The sequence below is a fragment of the Microcaecilia unicolor genome, chromosome 13 (assembly GCF_901765095.1).
Source record: "Microcaecilia unicolor chromosome 13, aMicUni1.1, whole genome shotgun sequence".
NCBI classification, from domain to species: Eukaryota; Metazoa; Chordata; class Amphibia; order Gymnophiona; family Siphonopidae; genus Microcaecilia; species Microcaecilia unicolor.
In genome coordinates, this window is record NC_044043.1 from 74,603,817 (window position 1) to 74,628,603 (window position 24,787).

General features: G+C 42.9%; 1 protein-coding gene across 1 annotated transcript in view; it reads left to right on the plus strand.

Moving 5' to 3' along the window:
• Positions 1-22,315: 22,315 nt before the first annotated feature.
• Positions 22,316-24,787, plus strand: part of PLCH2 (phospholipase C eta 2) — a 727,403-nt gene continuing 724,931 nt past the window's right edge. Inside the window, exon 1 of the mRNA XM_030185738.1 lies at positions 22,316-22,396. The gene's annotated coding sequence lies outside the window, so the exon portion shown is untranslated. The remainder of the gene's footprint in view (positions 22,397-24,787) is intronic.

The following is a 24,787-nucleotide window of genomic DNA, read 5'->3' on the forward strand; positions in this document are numbered from 1 at the left end:
ATCACCCCTGTTTCTCCTCTCCTCCAGGGTATACATGTTCAGGTGCGCAAGTCTCTCCGCATACGTCTTGTAACGCAAATCCCATACCATTTTTGTAGCTTTTCTTTGCACCGCTTCAATTCTTTTTACATCCTTAGCAAGATATGGCCTCCAAAACTGAACACGGATCGTGTTGTGCTATAACAGCGTCTTCAGGGGTCAACCTGCGGCAACACAGACAATTAGGCACTCCTCCTGACTCCCATGGTCTGGTGCTAAACTTAGACACCAGCGCATGGTAACAAACAGCTATAAAGAACATTGAGATGATATAAATGCAACCAAGGATTGTGTAAAACAGTGGAGCATTCGCTGGACTGCCACTATTAAAGCTGTTGGTTTGCTGTGTCATCATATCTTGGCATTTAAGGACTTTTGAGAAAACATTAAATCATCGTTTTTGCCATCAAGATAAGCATTGATTTGATGCTGAGTAATCATTTAATTACGGACTGGATGTAGGGGAATGTTAGGGGGTTGTGTATGTATGAAGGAATGAATGGTATTGCATGAGGTGAACAAAGATTGTGATTTTGAAGACATATTTTAATAAGAGTTTGTAAAAATTGAGTTAATATAATAAAGTTTGTATATGGCATAGTTGCTGTGTAATGGTTATAAAATACATGTAACTATAGTGGAATTAAGGAACCCAGATAAGAGTGGACTGTAATAAACTATGAGAAACCCTTTTCAAAATAGGGTCTCTAGGCATTTATTGGCTAAAATCAAGTGTTTATTCAGTTTTGCTGGATGAGCAAGCTGCAAAAGTAGGCTTCCTGAGGGTTGTAGGCTGGATGCTAAAGATCTAAAAGAAGCACAGTTTTTATGTTAAACTCTCACATATCAGTGGCTAAATGCATTAAATTTGTGACTGCGTGATCTCCCAGTACACAACTGCTTTCCTGCCAGGGGAATAGTTCACTGTTTTGTTAAAAGCACAGCAGGGATTTTGGCTCTTGTGCAGCTGGAAAGCAGCCGGAGCACATACTATCGCAGGCTTCACAGTGTCCTGACATTAAGAGAATGATTTCTATACTTCATGGGTGACAAGAAATTTTATAAAAGAGAAAAAAAGTAGACCATAATCCAAGGCAGCACAGAATGCATTTGGCAGCAGAGTTCCACGGTCCTCCTTTGGCTCAGAAAAGCACTGTTTTCTCCTGAAAGACAAGTATTGTAGGCCAGGCTTAAGGTTTAGAAATAGAAAGAAAAGGGAAGAATAATTTAGCAAGCTCTGAGGCAGACATCTGGAGGGGGAACAGGCACTGTTGTAGCACGGAGTGCAAAATAAAGAGGCAGGGTGTAAAAATAAATGCACAGCAGAAAACAAGTTCAATGAGACTTTTTTTTTTTTTCAACCATGTGGACATGTGTGTAAAAGAATTGTTGTTTGGAAAGAAATGAGGGAGGAAATCTTCAGAAGGTGTGAGGGAGGAGAACTGAGCTCAGAGAAAGTGGAGGGAAGGATGATTGAAGCACCTGGCAGCATCCAGGGGAATGAGCAGAGGTGCATGTAGATTTGCTCTTTAACATTCACAGTGAGAATTTTTTTTTAATTTTATTTATTCATTTCAATTAAATATCAAGCAAAGCTTGTACAGAAAAGAAAGTTATTACAATACTAGTAAAAAAGGCCTGTTTCTGGCTGAAATGAAACGGGCGCTAGCAAGGTTTTGCGCGGAGTGTGTATGTTTGAGAGAGTGTCTGTGAGAGTGACTGTGTGAGAGTGAGAATGTGCAAGTGTGTGTTGTGACAGAGAGTGGGTGTGAGTGTGTCTGTGAGAGAGCGTGTGTGTATGTGAGAATGAGTGTGTGCGAGTGCGTATGTGAGACAGTGAGTGTCCTTCCCTGTTCCCCCTGTCAGGACTGGGGGGACTGTGGACAGTCATGAAGGCAGCCCCTACCAAAATAATGAAAGTGGAGGAGTGGCCTAGTGGTTAGGGTGGTGGACTTTGGTCCTGAGAAACTGAGTTTGATTCCCACTTCAGGCACAGGCCGCTCCTTGTGACTCTGGGCAAGTCACTTAACCCTCCATTGCCCCATGTAAGCCTCATTGAGCCTGCCATGAGTGGGAAAGCACGGGGTACAAATGTAATAAAAACCATTTGTATAATAATCACTGCATTCCAGAGAACAAAATGAAGCAAGTTCCCACATGCTATCTTTTGCTTTCTGTATTCAGTAGCTGACAGGCTTGCTAGACTTACCTAAGTGGCTGTAGCTGCAATACACTGAAAAGAAAGCAAGGAAATCTATGAGACCTAGATACGGGGGTCCCCTTGGCCTCTGACGCTCCTCCCTTCTTCTATTTGACTTCCCTCTGATAGGTCCGTCATTCGGTGTGATGCTCTTCCCTTTTCCTGTTTCAGTTCCCTTTGATAGGTCAGAGCGGTGCAGCTGTGACACTCCTCCCTTCTCTGATAGGTCAGGGCGGGGCAGAGATGTAGTGTGCTTAAAAATGGTTACAGAGCTTCGAACATAGGAACTGCTGAAGCCTCAGAGTGTGCTTTAGAATGTTGAGGGTGCTTTTTATGTGCAGATGGGGCGTGGCCTACGGCCCAGATGGGTGTGGCTGAGACTGAGGGTGAGTAGTCCGAATAGCCTAGCCTACCAGGAGGTCAGGAATTCAGGACAGATGGAGTGAGCTTCAGAACGTCTGAGGGGGGATTTTATTTATATAGATATGTACATAGGAAAACAAGTTTAAGGCGAAAAGAAAAATTAGTAATATCTTACTCAAGTCCACAATTGCAAATTCAAGATTACCAAGTGGATACTATTATACAAGATATTACAGGAAATAATAAACCTGATCAGACTAGTACTAACAAGGGTTTACATTATTAAGGATATATTAATCAAAGGATTAACATTGATGTTTTATTGATCTACCGCTTCAGATCTCCTAGAAACTAAAAATTCAGTAAGTTGCAATGGCTCATAAAATACATATTTCATAGATTGGTATCGAACTATGCATTTACAAGGATAGCGAAGGAAAAAGGTAGCTCCCAACTGAAGTACCCCTGGTTTACTTAATAGGAACTGTCTTCTACGTTTTTGGGTCTCTCTTGACACATCAGGGAAGATCCCAATTTTTAATCCCAAAAATTCTTTATCTTTATTTTTGAAGAACAGTTTCAGCAGCCATATTTTGTCTGGAGATAAAACCACCGAGGCTATCAAAGTCGCAGAGTTAATTATTTCAGAATCCGAAGACTCTAAAATTACAGAAACATCTAAAGGTGAATCTGAATGAAGAGGTACTTCAAGACCTCCGGTTGGTTTCATCGGTATGTAATAAACATAGGAAAACGGAGGCATAGATTCTTCTGGAATTTCTAAGATTTCTTTTAAGTATCTTTTTAACATTTCTTTAGGGGAAACTAATTTCATCTTAGGAAAATTTAAAAAATGTAAATTATTGCTTCTCTGGCTATTTTCAAGTGATTCTATCTTCCTTCGCATGTTCATATTATCTTTAACCAATACTGTTTGTGTTTCTTGTATTTTTTCCTCTGTTTTCTTTTGTATTTCCACTTTTTCAGAAAGTTTTTTCAAGTCCATATTAAGAGTAATCAAATTTTCTTTCAAAGTCTGTGTCTGTCCTTCCAGTGCTTGTATCTGCGGACATAGGGCCTTTCCCAGATTAGCAATCAAAGCCCATAAAGAGTCTAAGGTAACCTCAGGTGGTTTCTCCTGTAAAAAGGTAAAAGCATGCATAGTCTGTACCTTTTGAGTCTCTAAGGATAATGCCCTTGTATTACCGACCGTAACCAGCAGGTCCCCCAAAGATGTATTCACAGAACCACAGGGGTCCGAATCCAGCGGACTCCTCGAGTCGTCGAAATGTTGTTCCTGTGCCTCTCGTTCAGCCGTCTCAGGGCAAAACACTGCCTGGGGTGGAAAAAGCGCCGTCAGTGGAGAACTCGTGGTCTGTGGTTGCGGGGGCGGTGCCCTATGGTCGGGGCTCAATGAGACTTCCAGCACTTGCGCTGCCTCCGTGCTTCCACTTGCAGGGTGCAGCGACCGCATGCCGCCTTCCGACCTTCTACTCTCTGTACAAACATGTCCAAGGGTCCGGTTGTCGGGACGGGGAGCCGACCAGAGGCCATAGTGGAAGACAACTTCCCCTTTCGCTTCGGCATTGCTAAGCCGAGGACAGGATAACAGAGGTCTAGCCTGCGTCAGGTTCAAACTGCCACAGTGAGAATTTAAGACTCTTCTAAAAACAAAATGTTTTCATCAGGTGTTTAAGTGAGGCTTTGTCCATACTAAATCGAGGCCTGATGTGCATTGTTTATTCTGTTTGTTAGTTCTCTTGTATGACTGATTTGGTCTCTTTCCTATGCTCAATGGTGTTCTATTCTGTTGCAGTTTTATATTTTTTTATTTTTATGTACACCACCGAGATCCTACTCTGTTTGGAATCAGTGGTATATCAAGTCACATAAACATTTGTTGACCTCCTGTTCCCTAAAGATCATTCACTGAACCCTAACTGAAAGCACCTGTACCTCCAACAGAAATTAAACTTCCAGAGAACAGACGGATGGAGAGAAAGGTAGAAAATGCCCTTTTTAAAAATGGTCCAGCCAGGAAAATTGAAATCAGACCTCTGGTTACTGATTCAACTGGATTCCCAGAAAATCAAACGCTGGGTGGTAGATTATTTCTAAAAATGAAGAGAAGGTGAGATGCTGCAAACAGAGAATGGTGCACTGGCATGGATCCCAGTTCATCTCTGGCTTTCCTTCACCTTTTCACCTCTGTGCATATCCCAGGAAGGGCAGAATTAATGGATATGCAAAGGAGGCATATGTCTAGAGCCTAAATGTTTAGGTAGGGCCTTTTCAAATGTGTTAATTCAATGGTTCTCAAGGCAGACTTTTTCCCTTGTAACTCAGCTGCTTGCAGGGTAAAAAAGAGTAAAGGTCAGTGGACCAGAGCAACAGCTACCAGCAGTGGTGCAGGTGGGATATAAGAAATTAATTAAATATAAATAAACAAAGAGGTCTGTCTATTTTCCCCACCCCCTCTGCATTGGCCTCCAGTTTATGATTAACACTTCCTACACGCTGTGTCTTCTTCTGCTAGTTTCCTTCTGTAGTCAGAACCATGAAGGGCCCTAATTGTGGGAATCTTAACATTGATTTATTCATTTAATACCATGTATTTTATTTTATGTATTTATAAACTTTATACCCCGCACCATCTACTATTCTGGGCGGTTTAGAATAATAACATTCATAATAATATCAAAACACATAACATCCATAACAAACCTTCCTAATACATGAATAATCATACAAATCACTTCCCATAAGCATTATGCAGTGGCAAAAGCCTGTTGAAAAAGAATGGCCTTTAACTGCTTCCTAAAAGAAAGAATCCATTGAGCATCACATAATTGCAGTGAAAGACTATTTCCATAATTTTGGTGCTGCAATCATAAAGGTCTCTCTATGTATATCTATTATTACTTAGCGGAAAGATGGTATCTCAAGCAAGTTTTGATTCTGAGATCTCCTTGCATGGGGTGGGAGAACAGATCTTCAAAGTATTTGCAAGACAGGCTGGTGACTGATCATGCAACAACTTAAACACCAACAAAGCAACTTTAAAGTTAATTCACCATACAGTAGTGTAACTGTTTCAAATAGGGTGAAATATGTGTAAAACGTGAATCAACTGAGCTGTAGCATTCTGTGCCACTTGCAATGCTCAAAAGCGATCTGCTTGGAAGTCCCAAAAATAGCACTTTACAGTAATCAAATAATGGAAATACATATGCCTGGTCAACTGTATGAAAATTTATCATCATTCAAAATAATCATGCAGACTTTTCAAACATTTCAATTTTAAAAATGTCTTACAACATATGCTCTTTAAGTGGGACTTTAATATCAATGTAGAGTCTAATATAACCCCTAGATATTTCATCTCATCAACAATGGCCAGATCATTTATATGCTGGCAATTATAATAAGTACTAGGTGGGAAAAGGTGTGAACAAAACCAAATCCAAAATACAGTTCTACATGACAGTGAAACATTTCTACCATGGGTGGTGGACTTTGGTCCTAGGGAACTGAGGAACTGAGTTCGATTCCCACTTCAGGCACAGGTAGCTCCTTGTGACTCTGGGTAAGTCACTTAACCCTCCATTGCCCCATGTAAGCCGCATTGAGCCTGCCATGAGTGGGAAAGCGCGGGGTACAAATGTAACAAAACAAAAAAAAATATATATATATAACATACATCACATTTTATAATGCCATTGAAACTAATTGTGCTCAAAGTCCCTAGAAATGCCTGAATAAAATATATAGTCTTCACTTTCTTATGAATGTTAAGTATATCTTGTAAATTGTTCACCTGATCTGGTAATTTATTCCAAGCGAGGGTACCAGAAATAGAAAAGTCAGGGGCCCTTTTACTAAGCCGCAGCAAAAAGTGGCCTGCGGCAGTGCGAATGCATCTTTTGGGCATGTGCTGGGCCAGTTTTTGCCACATCCTGTTAAAAAGGCCTTTTTTTTAAGAGACCAGAAAATGGACATGTGGCAAAATAAAATCCAGAGCACATCCATTTTCGGTCTGAGACCTTACCACCACCCATTGACTTAGCAGTAAGGTCTCTCACGTGCTACCCAGGTGATAGGCTTGCAGCGCACACCCACTACTGTTCACCACCGGGTAAGCGCCACGTGGTAGAAAATAGAAAATATTTCCTACCACGTGTTTTCGGTGTGCGCCAAATTCAGAATTACTGCCCGGGGCATGAGGTAGCTGGGCGGTAATGCGGATTTGGCGCATGCTGGATGTGCATAGGCCCTTACTCACCTTTGTAAAAGGGTCCCACAATGTTGTATTCCAACTCCTTGTATTCCCACTGGCAGTAAGGTTGCCAACAAACTTTTGTTCTGAGATCTCAGTGAAGGAAGGATGGTACTGCAGAATCATACTTGAGATGGAAGGCACCCCCCCAGTCTTCTCACCTTAAAAACTACATTATGATCTTAAAACACGTCTACCACTTTACAGGAAGCCAACGAAGGACGTGCAGTACGGGGGAAATGTGCTCATGCAGTTTAGTTCCTGTAAGAAGATGGCCCATGGTATTTTGCACAATCTTGAGTGGTCTAATGGCAGAAGTAGCCAAACTAAACAGGTTTGAGTTACTCTAATCTAATGGTGAGAAGGCCAAAGTATCTTAAAATCAGAAGGCTCCAGAAGTAACCAAAGTCTACGCAATAAGCAAAGCTTAAATAATGATATATGCACCAATGCTTTACCGTGAGGGTGAAAAGATAACTCAGTCAAGAAGGACCCCCAATAGCCCTTCTAATGAAATAATAATTATCTGACTACCCATCACAAATTCAGAAGGAACCAAGACATTTAGAGCATGCCTTATCGCTATCACCTCAGTTTTTGCAGGTTCAAGGACAGCTGATTAGCACATAGGCAAAAAGACACCTCCTTTATACACAATGCCTTTTGCCGCAAGGTATCTTGCACATCATGATAATAGTAACAATAACATATAATCAGCATAACACCAGTAGTTTCTATGCATAGATTTTAATAAATCACAAAGTGGATGTAAGACAACTGGAATTCTGCAGTTACGTGCGACATGGATTGACATGGATTGATCACTGTTGGAAGTAGGATAGTGAGCTAGATGGACCATTGGTCTGCCCCAATATGGCTATACTTATGCTCTTATGTTCTAAACTGGACAGTCGCCAATGCTGATCTCTGAGGCAAACTACAGATCATTATGAACCAGCCCGTAGACTTCTCCTACAACCATACATCCTATCAGTTGGATTTGAACCATCCGATTATAGCTGGTCCAATGCCTAACTCAACCAAGAGCACAACTAAGAAAGGATGTAACATGGAATCAAATGCAGCAGTGATATCGAGAAAAGCAACAACCACAGAGTTCCCCTTCCCTATTTCAAAATTCTAGAAATCAAGACCTGATGCCAAAAGAGTTTCAGTATTATATTTGGAACAAAAACCAAACTGGTATTGATCCTAGTATTGCAGTAGCAGTGAGAACATGCTGAAGCAAAAGGAAGACTTGAGATAGGCCTAGAATTAGACAAACGATCAGAATTTACTGATGAGTTCTTTAGTTGAAAAGAGTGGTTGTTTGATCAGTATTAAGGTGGTAAAATATTTAGTCTCAAAGAGCTATTTACTAATTAATCCAGGTTAGGTGCCATCACTTGACGACAGCTTTTATAGACAGATGCAAGTGCCAGCTCCAACTCGGAGGAAGAGTTTGCAATCCATTCAAGCAACGTTGCCATATAGTCAGTATTAATGAATGAAATCTCAGGTATGTTGCCAACAACAATCACTGAAGCAGGACATGTTTATCTACTCCTAGCTGATATAATAATTAACCATCTCTCTGACCTCATGTGCAACTTTCTTTAAATTAGTCATCTTACTTTTTAACTCTTCTTACTCTCTTACCTATCTATATGTTCCATCTTTGCTTTACCCTTCACTATCAATTAAAACGTTCTATTACGTATTGTGTTGACATTGTAAGTAGTATACTATGCATACTTTGGTATTGTTATTTGAATATTTTTACTGCTGTAATTGCCTATTGCTTATGTTTGATTTATTCTTACTGTACACTGCCTTGAGTGAATTTCTTCAAAAAGGCGATACATAAAACCTAATAAATAAATAAATAAAATAATGAATCGGCACCACCTATCACATTGGCAACTTTGTTGTTTCAGGGTTTACTGCAGATTTCACATCCATATGATCTTGAGGATTGGTGAGTCTTAACTGTCACAGTTCATGAGAACTGCATATTGCATTATTAATCTTCCTTGCATAGTAAGCCTTTTTGCTAGATTGTATCAGCTTCCTATAATTCTGTAAGAACACATCATGGGCTGGATTCAGTAAAAAACGCTCAAAATTCAGCGCTGAAAAATATTGCTACTAAACAGTATTCTATAAAGGGTGTTCTGGGATGGGCACCCTTTTATAGAATAATACATAGCCAGGGGTAGCCCGACTATTAAGCCACCTGAGGCAGGGCTTTTCCGGGAGTGGCATCATCCTCTTCCTTCACCCCGTTCCCCGAGTTTACCTTCCTGTTCCAAAACCAGTGGCAGTAGGCGTGATTCCCCTGTGCTGCCCTACCGTCAGCACTGCTTCTTCTCTTTACTGTGGTCCGCCTCTCTGATGTAACTTCCTGTTTCCTCAGAAGTGGCTGCAATAGAGGTGGTGCCCACAGCAGGGCAGCGTGTGGGAATTGCTGCCACCGCTGGCTTTTGGGACACGAAGAAAGAAGGTAAACTCGGGGAACGGGGTGGAGGAAGGAAGGAAGGAAGGGGGGAGATGCCAGAACTTGGCCCAGGGGGGAATGGCTGCATCTCAGCCCTGGCCATAGGTGGCATCTTGTCTAGCGCTGGGATCCATGCTCAACTTTGGGCATGAGCATTTATGCCAATAGAAACCAGATGTAAGTCCCATTCTGCAAGTTGGGCGCAGATCCGCACTATTCTATAAGACTGGGCACATCTTTAAAGGAACGCCCCTGAACTCCCCATGTGCCTCCCATCATTATGTGCCCTTTGCAGATCCACACGGAAATACTTGTGCTATTCTATAAATGGGTGCATAAGTGTTTTCTTCCAGATCTGTTGTTTTTGCCCTATTGAGAATGCTTTAAGATCCTAATATTCAGCCCTATACATAGAATTCCACTGCTTATGTATGCTTAGTCCCTACCCTCTACATTTCCACCATTGCTGTTCTACACACCTCAAAAGTATTGAGAGGAAACACATATATTTCAAATGCTCTGGGCAAAATCACCATACAGTTCAAACGCTTAATCCCATGGAGTCAATCACATATTGAAAATTTTAGCTCAATCAGGTGTTTTAAACCAAGCAGTGTAGTTAAAATTGTGAAAAGTGTGCTCATAAAGGACTGCCACGAACCTAACGGTCAACTATGTCCACATAAATTTAATCATTGCACGCCGCCTTGTAATAAATCTTAGTGCCAGCAAAATTGTGTTTTGGTATCTTACATTTGTTGAGAGTTTCCCATGAGGGGCTGGCACAGGGACATTGAACATTCTGATTGGGTTCCTTGAGAAAGCAGAAAGCGAAACATGGCCCATGAACCTTCTTATAGATAAGTGATTTTTGTAATTTTGAAACTATTTCTTTTTATAGTTAAGAAACATTCACAAGAACACAATATTGGTGACACTAAGATTTATTATAAGATGGTGTGCAATGATTACATTTAAGTGGCCATAGTTGACCTTTAGGTCAGTGGCAGCCCTTTATAAGCTTATGATTTATTAAACATTTTATTTACTGCCTAACTTGGCCAGATCAAGTCAGTTTACAAATAAAAATAAATAACAATACACTTAAAAAACACAGAAAGGAACTCCAAGTAACCAGACAGGAAAGACTTAACCACTTTCATATTAAATGAAACACTCACTTTCACAAGCTGTTTCCAATCGCAGTATATTCAGAAAATCCTTACGTCCAAATCATTAACCACATTAAAAGCCTGTTAATAATAAAGAGTTTTAAGCATAGGCTTAGCTGTTGTCATTTCTGCCCAGATATATTTCGGAATTTCATTCCACAGGCTTGGTGCAAGACAGGAAAAAGCTCTTTCTCTAAACTATTCCTGCTTTATTTAATCCTGGACGGAATAACCATCTACTAAAGTGCACAGCTACATCTTAAATGTCATGAGAAAGGAATCCCCTAAAGAGAGTAATCAATGAAATGGCTGGTATTGAGTCAGCTGCCCTGGAGAAGTACATGAGAGAAAAGAACAGACATTGAACAAACATAGAAAGGGGGAGGGGGAGAGGGAAGGCGAGCTAGTGAGACTAGGACTCTCATACAATTATCTATCTTCTTAAGGGCCCCTTTTACCAAGCTGTGGCAAAAGGGGGCCTGCACTGGCATTGGTGTGTGTTTTTGATGCAAGCCGAGGTCCCCTTTTATTGCAGTGGGTAAAAGGTAGGTCTTTCTTTTTTTCAGGAAATGGTAGTGCGGTAAGTGAAGCACTTGCCATGCAACCATTTCAGGGGGGGGGGGGGAGGGAGCCCTTACTGCCACCCATTGAGATGGCAGTAAGTGCTCCTGCGCACATGGCACTGCCTGATTACCGCCGGGTATTTTTGTAGCGCCAGATATGACGGCGTGATGCTGTGGTAGCCCAGCGGTACTTCTTTTTTAACGAGTGGTAAGCCTGCATTGGGCTTACCACTGCTTTGTAAAAAGGCCCCTAAAAGAGGCAGAACAAACAGCACCACGGGCCTTTAAAAATGGAACATAGTTCTTTAATGAATGAGCCTTGACAAAAAGACCCGACACGGGCCGTGTTTCGGTGACTAGCACCTGCGTCAGGGGTCACAGTGATGACGTGGAAAACTTGGGGAATAACTCAAATATATTCCTCTACAATATATTATTCCTTACCCCACGTCTCATATAGTAAAAGCTACAAAGCACCAAGGCACTTTCACTTTCTGTATCCAAATGGCCCGTGGTGCTGTTTTTTTTTGTTTGGACTTTAGTTTGTACTTCGTTCCCTCTCTTTTGTTATACCCTAAAAGAGGCAGAACACAAATGTAGTTTGTGGAATAATGTTCATTAATAAAAAAAAATAGTTAAAGCTTTGCTATTTATATGTTTGAAAATCAGATTCTGTATGAGACATAAAAATATAATAGCCATACTGGGTCAGACCAATGGTCCATATAGCCCAGTATCCTGCTTCCACTATCTGCTGATACCATATCCTCTGGCAATGAGTTCCAGAGCTTAACTTCAATAAGTTTGTTTGGGTTTTTTTTTTGGGGGGGGGGGGGGGGGTCTCTTTATTTTTGTTCTCTTTTTTATTTTTGGACTCTGCATTTTATAATGCTCCTTTGTACTTCGGTCTTTTGAATTATACACAAGAAAACCTGTAGGTGGTGCCCTGAGCTCAGAAGACAACAGATGTAACTTTGCCAAGCAAGATTATAGCAACATACCCAAACTCTTGAAAAGGACAGCTGTGGGAAAAAAGGAAGGTTTTCACATTTCTGATGGAAATGGACTGAAACCAGGAAAGGGGCAGTAGGGAAAATGTGGCAGAGTCGCAGAACCCTGGTACTTGAGTGCCATAAAGGTGCAGACAGGTTGGTTTTCCAGGAAACCTGGATATGCAAATTAACCTGGTGCTGTACTGGTTTTTTTTTTTTGTTTTTGTTTTTTTTAGTTAGTTTGACTTATCATCTTTATCACCTCTTTCTACAGGTCTGAAGCAATTTGCAGTGAATCAGGCCGGACAAAGGGGAAAAGATTTGGGAGAATTAGAGGTAGAGCAGTGAGAAACAGTTTGTGAAAAAGTAGGTCAAGCATCCGTTTCAAGTTTAAAGAAAGAAAGTGAGTTCAAAATACTATATGACTAGGCACCTAACACCAGACAGACTCAGTAAGTTATATACAGATAGTTCTAAATTGTGCTGGAGAGGACATGGACTGATAGGAGATTCTTTTAATATTTAGTGGAAATGCCTGGTAATTGAGTGGTGTTGGAGAGAGATACACAGATGTGTACATGAAACAGTGGGAGAAGGAATAGAATTGCATCCTGGAGTGGAGGAGTGGCCTAGTGGTTTGGGTGGTGGACTTTGGTCCTGAGGAACTGAGTTCCATTCCCACTTCAGGCACAGGCAGCTCCTTGTGACTCTGGGCAAGTCACTTAACCCTCCATTGCCCCATGTAAGCCGCATTGAGCCTGCCATGAGTGGGAAAGCGCAGGGTACAAATGTAACAAAAATAAAATAGATACTATTGGAGATTCTACATGGAATGTTGCTACTATTGGAGATTCTACATGGAATGTTAATGTTGCTATTCCACTAGCAACATTCCATGTAGAAGCCTGCCCTTGCAGCTGCGCAGGCTTCTGTTTATGTGAGTCTGACGTCCTGCACGTACATGCAGGACGTCAGACTCACAGAAGCAGAAGCCTGCGCGGCCACATTGGTGATCTGCAAGGGCCGACTTCTACATGGAATGTTGCTAGTGGAATAGCAACATTCCATGTAGAATCTCAAATAGTAGCAACAGTGGAGGAGTGGCCTAGTAGTTAGGGTGGTGGACTTTGGTCCTGAGGAACTGAGTTCAATTCCCACTTCAGGCACAGGCAGCTCCTTGTGACTCTGGTCAAGTCACTTAACCCTCCATTGCCCCATGTAAGCCGCATTGAGCCTGCCATGAGTGGGAAAGCGCGGGGTACAAATGTAACAAAATAAAAAAAATCCTGAAAAACTTAATATCTAGTAATGTGGAAGTGGATAAAGGTGAATTCATCAAGCATTGGTAGCTGGAAGTGGCCTAGAGACCTAATGAATCTAACCACTCCTAAACTACCCAAGTGCTTCAAAAACCTCTCACACAACCTTACCTATCACCTTTCTATTTAAATCCTCATCTACCTTCAGTTTATTACCGACTATTTAAAATCATGTAATGACTATATCATAACAACACTCTGTAAGCCACATTGAGCCTGCAAAAAGGTGGGATAATGTGGGGTACAAATGCAATAAATAAAAAAATAAATAAATAAGTGAACAACAACTACTACTACTATTTAGCATTTCTATAGCGCTACAAGGCGTACGCAGCGCTGCACAAACATAGAAGAAAGACAGTCCTTGCTCAAAGAGCTTACAATCTAATAGACAAAAAAGTAAATAAAGTAAGCAAATCAAATCAATTAATGTGAACGGGAAGGAAGAGAGGAGGGTAGGTGGAGGCGAGTGGTTACAAGTGGTTACGAGTCAAAAGTAAGTGCATTTATTGGAAAAACTCACTTCTGTAAGGAATTATAACAATAGTGGGGTATATGCAGACAAAAATTCAAGGTTAATATGAGGGTGGAGAGGAGGCTATAACTTAATATCACTTCGCAAAATCATTACCCAACCCCATCAGTACATCCCATATAAGCCCTTTTCAAGCAAACTTGCTACTCTCATCACAGTCTACTTTTTTCAATTTTGTCTCACCACAATCAACACAATCCTTCTACTCTCTTGTATGCTTGGGTAAGAACTGTGTTTTTACCTTCTTTCTTCAGATACCCATTCCAGCATCTACAGGCAGCTGCCGAGAATATCCTATGCTTTGTACATTCCAAATGCATTTGAGTGGTTCATGATATTGCTAACAATCCCTTGCCATCTGATCTTAGAACCCTTTCTGGGGAATACTCCTGCAGGCATCCCTGCAAGTAAACTGTTGCCAACCCCTTAACTACTTTGAAGTCTGTTATCAGCAACTCAAACGTTAACCTATACTGAATAGGTTTCCAAAGTAGGGATTTAATGCATTCAAAGCATCCACTTCCCCTCGCCCTTCCCCTGCAATTGGGCAGAAAACCTGGATTTCACCCACAAATAAATGGTATCTGGAGCCTACTGCGGTCACAGTTTCACATAACATTTTGACATAGATTAAACAAAAATGGGGATATTAATGATCCCCACATGACACCTTGACTCAGCTCCCATGGCATCAACAGCTGAATCCACAAAACCACCCTTTGGTATCTTTGTTCCAAGAATGATGTCATCCACTTCCAGGTTATTCCTCAAATCCCTGTTACATAAAGTTAACACAACACAAGCTGGCTACATGCTTTGTTGAATACTGATGATAAGACCAGAAGCAACAAAAGTATACTCACTCCCTTATCCACCCATTGCATTAAGTTATCTAGAACAGCCAAGAAAAGCTGCCTCAGTGCCATGGGCTCTCGTAAATCCTGATTGGTAGGGTTCCAAAACCTCATGCAACTCAAGGGAATTCTTTAAGTGCTCTGCCACTACTCAGTTACCTTCTTGAACAATACACAGGCCGATAATCGGTGAAGAACTTCATATTTTTAACCTATGGTCTATGCTCTGAAAATAGCAAGGACAAATCATGATCAAGCATGCATATGTAGTATCAAATCATACCTTATGCTATGAGTTTATCTTATTGGGCAGACTGGATGGACTGTACAGGTCTTTATCTGTTGTCATCTACTATGTTACTCTGAGGCTCATTTTCGAAAGAGAAAAACGTCCAGAAAGTGTCATAAAGCACCATTTAGATGAATATCTTCTCAAAACTTCCAAATCAGTATTTTCAAAACCTATTTTGCAGATGTTTATCTATGCAGTTCGTCTGCAGTGCATGCAAGTCCAAATCACAAGGGTGCGTGTTGGGGGCATTTCAAAGGCAGGATTAGGGCGTACCTAACACTTGGACGTTTTACAGCCATAATGGAACAAAATCAAAATGTCTTCAACATTTTGGTCTAGACTTGTTTTTCTAATGAATAAGACCCAAAAAGGTGCCCTAAATGACCTGATAACCACTGGAGGGATTCAGAGATGACCACCACCCCCTTACTCGATCAAATGTGTAACACCTATAATTTATATATGTTTCAACATTCAATTTTAAAAGATTTTTAAGGAGAAAAGGAGACCTCAGATATCCTAGGGAAACAACCCATGGACAAGACCAACTTCATGAATATTATGCTGCTTCATGATTTTTTCATCGGTCACCATAAAACTCCTCTTTTTAAAGGTGTGCAAACAATCTTTTAAAATTGTGCTTCTATCTAGTGGTTTAAATAAATAATGCTTAATAGTGTCTATAAATGCAGCACTTAATGAGTTCATAACATTTGATAGTGTCTATAATTACAGCACTTAAGTTCAACGGGGCCACCGTTTCACCCGATGTGTCTTCTTCAGGAACTCGTGCTGTTTTTCTGAAAGAGAAAAATTCAATTAACTTATGAAACATATCTTGAAAAATCATTAACAATCCAAACCTCAGTTCACGTACTTTAGATTCAAAAAATCCTCCTTTAAAGATGGCGCTTATACGTCACCCGCCGATAAAGAGCTATTTATACTTTCACTGATGTAATTTCCTGTGTGAAGAACCAATGCTGTCCTTTTTTGATGTATAAACAGTGTGTTTTTTTCTAGCGAAAAAGGTGCTGGTACTCAAATGCCAGGCCACCCTTCAGTGGTGGGGTGATCACTGAGAGACCCACCCCTCAATAGTCAGGCCCCCTGCAACCAGTCACTGACTCTATGACAAGGCAGAATTGGTGTGTAGAGCTTGAAATCTTTCATTAAAACTTGGGGACCATAGATCAATTTTAGCACCCAATGGAAAAGGTGCCGGTACTCAGTACCCCCAAGTACCCCCTCAAAAAAAGCCCTGTGTATAAATAGGCTTAATAAAGGGCATGCCAATCCGGGGAGCTATTTTTTTAATCTGAAGTATGTGAACTGAGGTTTGGATAGTGAGAAAAGACTCCTAACCAAATATAGACGAGCTGTAAGACATTATAGTCATTGCTCAGCAGCAGCTCCTAATGTACCTATCACCTTTCCACTTAAATCCTCATCTACCTTCATCTTATTACCGACTGTATTTAAGATCATGTAATGACTATATAATAATAACACTGTAAGCCACATTGAGCCTGCAAAAAGGTGGGATAATGTGGAGTATATTGGGTTTTGGAAGAGACACAGTAACCAAGGTGTAGTAGTGTGATGACTGGGCTGCCTGGAGGTGTATGTAGGAGGCATGAAGAGTAAAGATAGACCTGGAAAGAGGAAACCACTAAATAAAAAAAAAAAAAAAAGTTCATTTCATTAGAGGTAGTGGACTAGATTCAGTAAATGGTGCCCAGATTTGGGTGTGAAAAAAAATGCGTGCCGAGCGCTATTCTATAAATGGTGCTCCGAGTTGGGCACTGTTTATAGAATAGTGCTTAGCAGGGGCGTAGCTACGTGGGGCCATGGGGGCATGGGCCCCAACAGATTACGCCCTGGCCCCCTCTACATTTGACCGCCCGTCCCTCCGCCGCATCAGGTACCTTGATTGCTGGCCGGGGTCCCCAATCCCTGCCAGCCAAAGAGTCTTCTTCAACGCTGGTCGACTTCGGCGCCTTCGTGGTGGATCATCTGTTTCTGATGCCTTACGTCCTGCACAGGGCTACATGCGCCGTGCAGGACGTAAGGCATCAGAAACAGATGATCACACCACGAAGGCGCTGGAGTCGACCGGCGCTGAAGAAGACTCTTCGGCTGGCAAGGATTGGGGACCCCCGCCACCAAACAAGGTACCCGATGCTGCGACGGTGCAGGGGGCGGGCGGCAATGGCGGCGGGGGGGGGGTCCAAAGTGGCGGGGGTTGGCGGATATACAGTGCCCCCCACCTCGGGCTCTGGCCCTCCCACCCGCCGAGGTCTGGCTACGACCCTGGTGCTTAGTGCTGGGATCCACATCCAATTTGGGGCGGGAGGATTTACACCAACTGAAACCTGGTGTAAATCCTCACCCATAAGTTAGGCGCAAATCCCCTGAATTCTATAATACTGCGTGCATCTTAAGTGAACGCCCCTGATCCGCCCATTCCTCTCCCATGGCCACACCATCTTTTCAGCTGCATACTAAAACTTTTCATGCGCATCTTTATAGAATAGTGCTTAGCAAGATTCGTGTACTAATTGGAGCCAATTAACTACAATAATTGGTTTTTAGCACCCAATTATTGCTAGTTATTGGCACAGTATTCAATTAAATTGTGTGCGCAAATTGGGCACTCACCCAAATTTGCATACGCAATTTTGGGTGCTGTATATAAGAATCTGGGGGAGTGTGCTTTAATCACTATTATACATAAACTTCAAGGTTTATAAACTAAAGTAGAAGCAGAAAGGGCCCGTCACAAAATGGAGGCATTCACAAGCTCTGCAGTGGTTTGCCTGTTGGGGTGAGTCTGCCTTCCTCCCAATTGCATGGTACCGGTGAGTTCCCACTGGGACAGTTCCCACCTACCAATTCCCTCCTGGACAATTCCCACCTCTGACCAATTCCCACTCAAGGGGGACTATTCCCTCCCAGCTATTTCTCACCCCACAAAGTTTTTTTCTTACCGGGATCTAGTGTTCAGGTTTTTTTTCCTCTGTCTTTTGGTTTTTTTTTAATGCATCGTAATTTCCATAAACAGTGCTGAATGCATCAGAATTTGCATAAACAGCGCCGTTGCGTGAAGGTGAAGCTGTGTGTCGCTGACAGTCATCCAGGTTTGTGGAAAAATGGATTTGTGATCGCGGAATAGGGTGTGAGTGGGTGGGAATTGTACTGTTTTTGACCTCTGAAGGTTTGTAGGGAAAGCAATTGTCTGGGTTTGAGAAAGTTGTAATGTGTCGGGGGTTATAGTTTATGCTCTTTATTTGACTTTTTTGTTTGTTTGTTTTTTTGCATGGTGTGGTGTGCAGAAGGTTATGTCTGGGAGGGGTGTAGTTTGGGGGATGGCATTGTCCCCCCCCCCCCCAAAAAAAAAAAAAAAAAAAAACAAGCTACATGCCTGGCAGGGGAAAACAAAGGAGCTAAATGCCAGACTTTATTCCATTCTAAATGTAAAGGGTGGGAATTGTCCTCCCTGGAGTGGTGGGAATTGGTTGGGTAGAAATTCACCTAGGTGGTAATTTTCCAGATGGGAATAGGTGGGTGGGAACTGTCCAATGGAAACTGTCCAGGTGGGAACTGACCTAGAACCAACTGCTCATACTGCCATACTGCCCATCTGGACTCAGGCAGCCCTTCATACCACTGACTTCCTGTACCCCACGGCACCATGCTGCCTGCTCGGTCCTGGCAAACAGTGGCAGGCTGTCACCCTGCCAGTTTTTCCCTACCATTATCTACTGGAACCTGCAGCAACAGCAAAGCAGGATAGTATAGTGGTGGCAGAGGGTGGGGTGGGATGTCAATGTGATGGCTTGCCTATGCCCTGATGAACAGTAGGGCAGGACAGTGCAGTGGGGAGATGGGCGGAAGGCATGTAGTGCTGTCTATGCCCTGTCTGTGTAAACCTTGAATGCTAGAATAAATTTGTGTTAACTGGTATCTCTGGCTTTTTTCACTTGTTCTGGGTTACGATACTAAAGACATGAGTCCTACTGAGCCTTCAGAAACCATCCATTGTACAGTTTCCACAAGCTGACATATGTACAACTTGTGACAATGCACAGCTACAGCTAAGGAAGAGCAGAACGGTGTCTTCCAAAACAGAAGGAAAGGCAGGTTGCAGATTATCATTCTAATCATTTGTACTGCACATAGCAGATGTACAGAGACACGCATAAGAGATGGTTCCTGCTCCTACAGAGTTAAGAGTCCAGTTGAGGCAGATAGACAAAACACACTGATTAAACCCTCCCCCCCCCCCTTTGGGTTAACTAAGGGAGTGGGGCATGATGGGCAACACAAAACTGGATGGATTATAATTACACAGGATGTGGTTTAGTTGGGAATAACTGAGAGGCAAAATTGAAATTGAATAAAATCTGCCAGGAATGAGATGTCAGAGTTTATAAGGAAAATCAGTGGGGTGAGACCAAGAGTATAATATCAATGTTAGTCACATTTGATTTCAGTTTTAATTACCGAGCTGCAGGCTGGCCTACATCTACAAATGATTTGATTTGTCTTTTTGTCCCTTGGAGAACGTTTAATCCTCTGGTTTAGCAGTGGGCGTTACAGCACTGTGTTCACAGTGGCATTAGGTGACGGTATTAACCTCCTCATAGTTTACAGAGTCTCAATCTTAGCTTATCCCTTGCACCCTGTGCTTGGATCTCAGCCACAAGGAGGCAAAGTGTGATATCCCAGTGCATTCAGTCAGACGAGAAAGTGTTTTTTTAACCTGGTCTCATTCTTTCTATGGGAAAGGGAAATGGGACTTATACCGCCTTTCTGAGGTTTTTGCAACTACATTCAAAGCGGTTTACATATATACAGGTACTTATTTTGTACCTGGGGCAATGGAGGGTTAAGTGACTTGCCCAGAGTCACAAGGAGCTGCAGTGGGGTCTTCAAGAGTATGGATCTTCCCTCTCCTAGGAAAAAATGATCACAGTTCTCAGCTGTAGTGAAACTATTATCGGTTTGGGGTAAACAGTGTAGATTTAAGCTTCCACATAATCTTTAATATTAACCCTATTGACACTAGTATTGCTGTCGCTGGAGAATGAACCTGGATGTCTTGTAGATTGTGGTCCAGTATTAAGACTGGAGTGCAGGAGTGGCCTAATGGTTAGAGCAGTGGGTTAAGAATCAGGGAAGCCAGGGTTTAAATCCCACTGGTGCTTCTTGTGACCTTGGGCAAGGCGCTTAACCCTCTGTTGTCTCAGAGCCTGCTAGGGACAGGAAAAAACTTACTATACCTGAATGCAACTCATTTTAAACTATCAATAGAAATGCATGAGCTAAATAAAAAATTATATATATATATATATATATATATATATATATATATATATATATATATATATATATATATATATAAATTATATATATATATATAATTTTTTATTTAGCTCATGCATTTCTATTGATAGTTTAAAATGAGTTGCATTCAGGTATAGTAAGTTTTTTCCTGTCCCTAGCAGGCTCTGAGACAACAGAGGGTTAAGCACCTTGCCCAAGGTCACATATGGAGACCTATATGGTCAGGAAAGCTTCTAGTGAAAAAACAGAAGAACAAACCTCCGCAGATCACAAAGAACGAGGTCTGGAGGCCACTGGCTGCTTCCACTGACTTTAAGCTTGGTTCCCTAATACACCTTCCCCATCCCCATCCTCCCCTAGGGGTTTCCTGCTGGTGGTATCTCTGGAACAATTAGTTTGCGCCAGTCAGTGGCCAGCCTCCCACATCTTTCTGGCAAGGCAGAACAGCATGGGAACTCACTCACCCTGTCACTCAAACAAACTGAGGGCCAGATACATCAACCAAATGTAAAAGAATCTAAAACGTAAAAGTTCTTAACGAATTTTTAAAAAACGAAGAATGCACTAAAAAATACAAGTCGCACATGTTCGGTGCGGTATTGTAAAGTAGAATGCATTAAAGAATCATTAAACTGGTGTAATCCACATCCACAAGCGTTATGCTGGCTGCTCTGCGCATGCCACAAACGTCAAAACAACAACAAAAAACCCCAAAACACAAACACGTTGCATGAAAATTAAAAGGATAAAAACTATGAGGTGCCATAATAAAATAAAATACCTGTTCTGGAGGTAAGGAGGGAACAACTGGCCAAATGGGAGACACAGTTGAGAAGGGATGGTGACCGGAAGGTGGGGGCTTTACCAGTGTGAGGTGTGAGTGTGTATGGGAAAAGAGAGTGTGCGCATGGCAGGGAGAGGAATTCAGGAGAGAATGGGTGAGTGGGGACAATGGATGGGGGGGGAGGGGGAGGAGCGAGAGAAAATGGGGTGGTGATGAGATGAGGAGGGGGAGTGTCTGGTGGGGGGGAGGGGGACAGGCTGAGAGAGAGAGAGAGAGAGAGAGACCTGATGTGGGTAAGCAGACATTGTTTTAATTAGGCAACTCTCTTTAAGAAAGCCTGAGCAGCTGGGCTGGATGTATCACTGAAGGGGAGCCAGTGATGGTCCTGGTTGCAAAATTAAAATGTTATAGCCAAAGTGTTGGAAAAATACTGAAGAAGGCAGTCTTTACTATATTGCTAGCTTCAAGGAGCGGAGACTGTGTGCTATCTAGATCATGATGATAAAAATAATGGTTAGGTCGGTGCAATAATAAGTATCAGAGCATACGAGTCCACTATCTTATCATAAGAGGCTCCTCTTTCACAGAGGCCTTGAAGGAAAGGGGCAGTCTAGCCACAGCTAGGAAGTGTAACTTGTCAGACAAACAGAGCAAGGTAATAATTAACCATGTGCCTTCTGCAACTGGATTTACACAGATGTATTTCCTTTGGTTAACCTCACGCAAAAAAGAGCAGATTCCACCCCCCCCCCCTCCATACACACACACTTTAAACTAAAACCCAAACGTTAGGCATGAGAGATGTGCCAGTATCCAACCTGCAGAACAGGTTTTGTTTGCAAGGAAGAAACTTTAGTACTGTTCCAGTCTGCAACACCCTTCCATTTCTCCCCTCCCACTCTGAACTTGTTACCCTGGAGCTGAGCTCTTTCCAGTTGCTTTGTGCTGCCTGTGACAGGGAGCCAAGGGAGTCTTCATGGGGTAACAGAGAGGAGGAGGAGGAGCCACAAACTTCAGAAGCTTGCAGAAAGCTTTTCTTTTTTTTTTTTTTCCTCCATCCGATTCCACACATGTAAAGCTGGGATGCACCATGGAGTCAGATTTGGTCAGACGTGAACATCCTTTTTTCCAGGGAAAGATCTAAAAAAAAAAACCATACAGGTGTGTTCTTTTTGTCTTTCTTTACCCGGGATAGAGAGGGAAACAAGGGGTGGTTGATGGAACCCCTCTTCTGTTCTGGAAGATTTAAGTTTATATTTGAAGCAATTAATCCCTCTCGGGCTCTCACCAAACATTGTGGCTACCAGCCTTTGTGCCCAGGAAGCTAAATCTGCTGGCTCCGCTGCCTGCTTTCTGCCATTATGCAGGGTGGCATCGGGCTGCAAAAGTGTAGGTAGACTAGTTTTGAAAAGCAACATGTTTCCGATCGAGAGAAAGGAGGGGGGGGGGGGGGGGTTACTGCTGCTCCCTGTCACTCAGACAGGCTAAAGCCATGCCAGACGGCAGTCTGCAACCAGGAGAGCAGGAAAGTGAGAACGTAGATGACGGCAGAAAGGGGACAAACGGAGGAAGGGGCGCCTGGACCTAGCACCCAGGAGGAGGTTACACTGCGGAACAATATGCACGGCAGCTGCCTGCAAAACAAGGCCTTACGTTAATTAGAAAGCCCCCCCCCCCCGCTAACGTTTGGTCAGGTTACTGTTTGAAGTGAGTTCTGGTCAGTAAAGCGTGTGATTTAGGGACGGTCCTCTGTTACCAAGGACTGTGCATTTTTCTGGCAAAACATTCGAGAGCAGGTTATACTTTTGGTGCCCTTTTAGGATTCTAATATTGTGCAGTTTAGTGTTGTTGTTGTTGGGGAAGGGGGATGTCAATGTCCTTAAAAATGAAACTTGCCTCCCGCCCCACCAAACAGAATGAGCTGTGCATGAATTCAGAAAGCATTCCTGTCTGTGGAGGATGTGGTATGGAGGGGTGGGGGCTGCAGGCGAATGCCATTTCTCTTGGTCAGAGTGGATGCCTGCCCTAGGGCTACATGCAAGTTCTGATTTAAGGTGAGCCAGCTCGGATGTTTATTGTACACTCGGCGTACGGATTGCTCAGCCGGCAACAGGCGCTTGGAAACAGAATCGAATGGCGAAATAAAGACGCGCAGCCTCTTTTAGCCAGCTATTTCTACTGTAGTGCTACTGACCCTACTTTACTCTCTCTTGCCCACTGCCAAGCATCCTCGGTGCCTCTCCCAAATCTTCTCAAATGCCCAATCCGTGGGAGCCAGCGCTGTGGGTGCTTGAGCACCCCCCCCCCCCCCCAGACATTGAACAAACTCCTTGACTGTGTCCAGGGAGAGCTCATTTCTGTTGGGTCTAATTTGGAAAAGTTGGCTCCTATGTCCCATACTGGTTTTTCCATCCACCAGCTGCACTGGGCACTTGATCATGCATTCAGTGTCTTTTCTGTGTACAGTCTCTTTGTATCTTATTCCTCTATTGCTTCTTTCGCCCTCTTATCTCTGGAGGCAATTCTATAAATTGCTCCAAAACTTAGGTGCCAAAACGCTGGGCCCTACTCGGCATTTGCCCGCTTACATTTAAGCTCACCCATTTATCCCATGTCAAGTGCCCATGCCTAATCGCAGCAGCACTGTAACCAGGGCTGGCTCAAGGGATAGTGGCATTCTGAGCCAACTTGCTTTGATGGTGCCCCTCCCACCCTGTTTTCTTCCCCTCCTCCTGTGGATTCGGTATCTCTCTCCCCTTCCCCGTCCAGTCTCTTTGCCCCCCCCCCCCCCCTTTGTAGGTCCAGTACTGCTCCCTCACCTCTCATTCCCCTTGCTTACTGGTGGCAGTAGACTGACAGGCGGCCTTCTGCCAGTGCCAGCCCCTGAGTCTTCTCTCTACTGTGTCCCACCCACAGGAAATTGCTTTTGCCACTGGTAACCAAACTTTATGGGACCACAGGGGAGCAAGAAAGGTGAGAGAGCAGTGCTGGACCCATGGGGGGGGGGGGGGGGGGGGATGAAAGAGAGAAGAAAGACTTGACTGGGAGGGGTGGGAGAGAAAAGGCTTAACCTGTAGGCCAGGTGAGGTCAGAGGCTGGGTATTTTGATGCCCTTCAATTGCCAGCACCCTGGGTCAGAGCCTCACCTAGTCCAATGGTTAAGCCACCTTGATTGTAGTATGTGTGTAATTGTGGGAGACACACTTGTCCCCCCTGGCCGACCCATGTCAGTGGCCCCTTGCATTTGCACACTATGCAAGGTGTGTGCTACGTTGATAGAATACTGCTTAGTGCCCAATTAGCCCTTCTGCACACATCTGTAAGTGCTAATATATCTGTAATGGGAGTGCACACATGGTGTCAGACCAGCAGATAGGCAGAGATACCTGCACTGGTGGAAAGAATGCCTACCTCAGGTTGATAAGAGGGGCTAAAATACATTCTGATTTGGGGTCATACAGTGTTATTTCAAGCCCAGAACTGTGTGGAGGGTGTGAAAGAGTGTGACTGTCAGTCAGATGCTTGGTTGATGATATGGTATGTATTGTACAG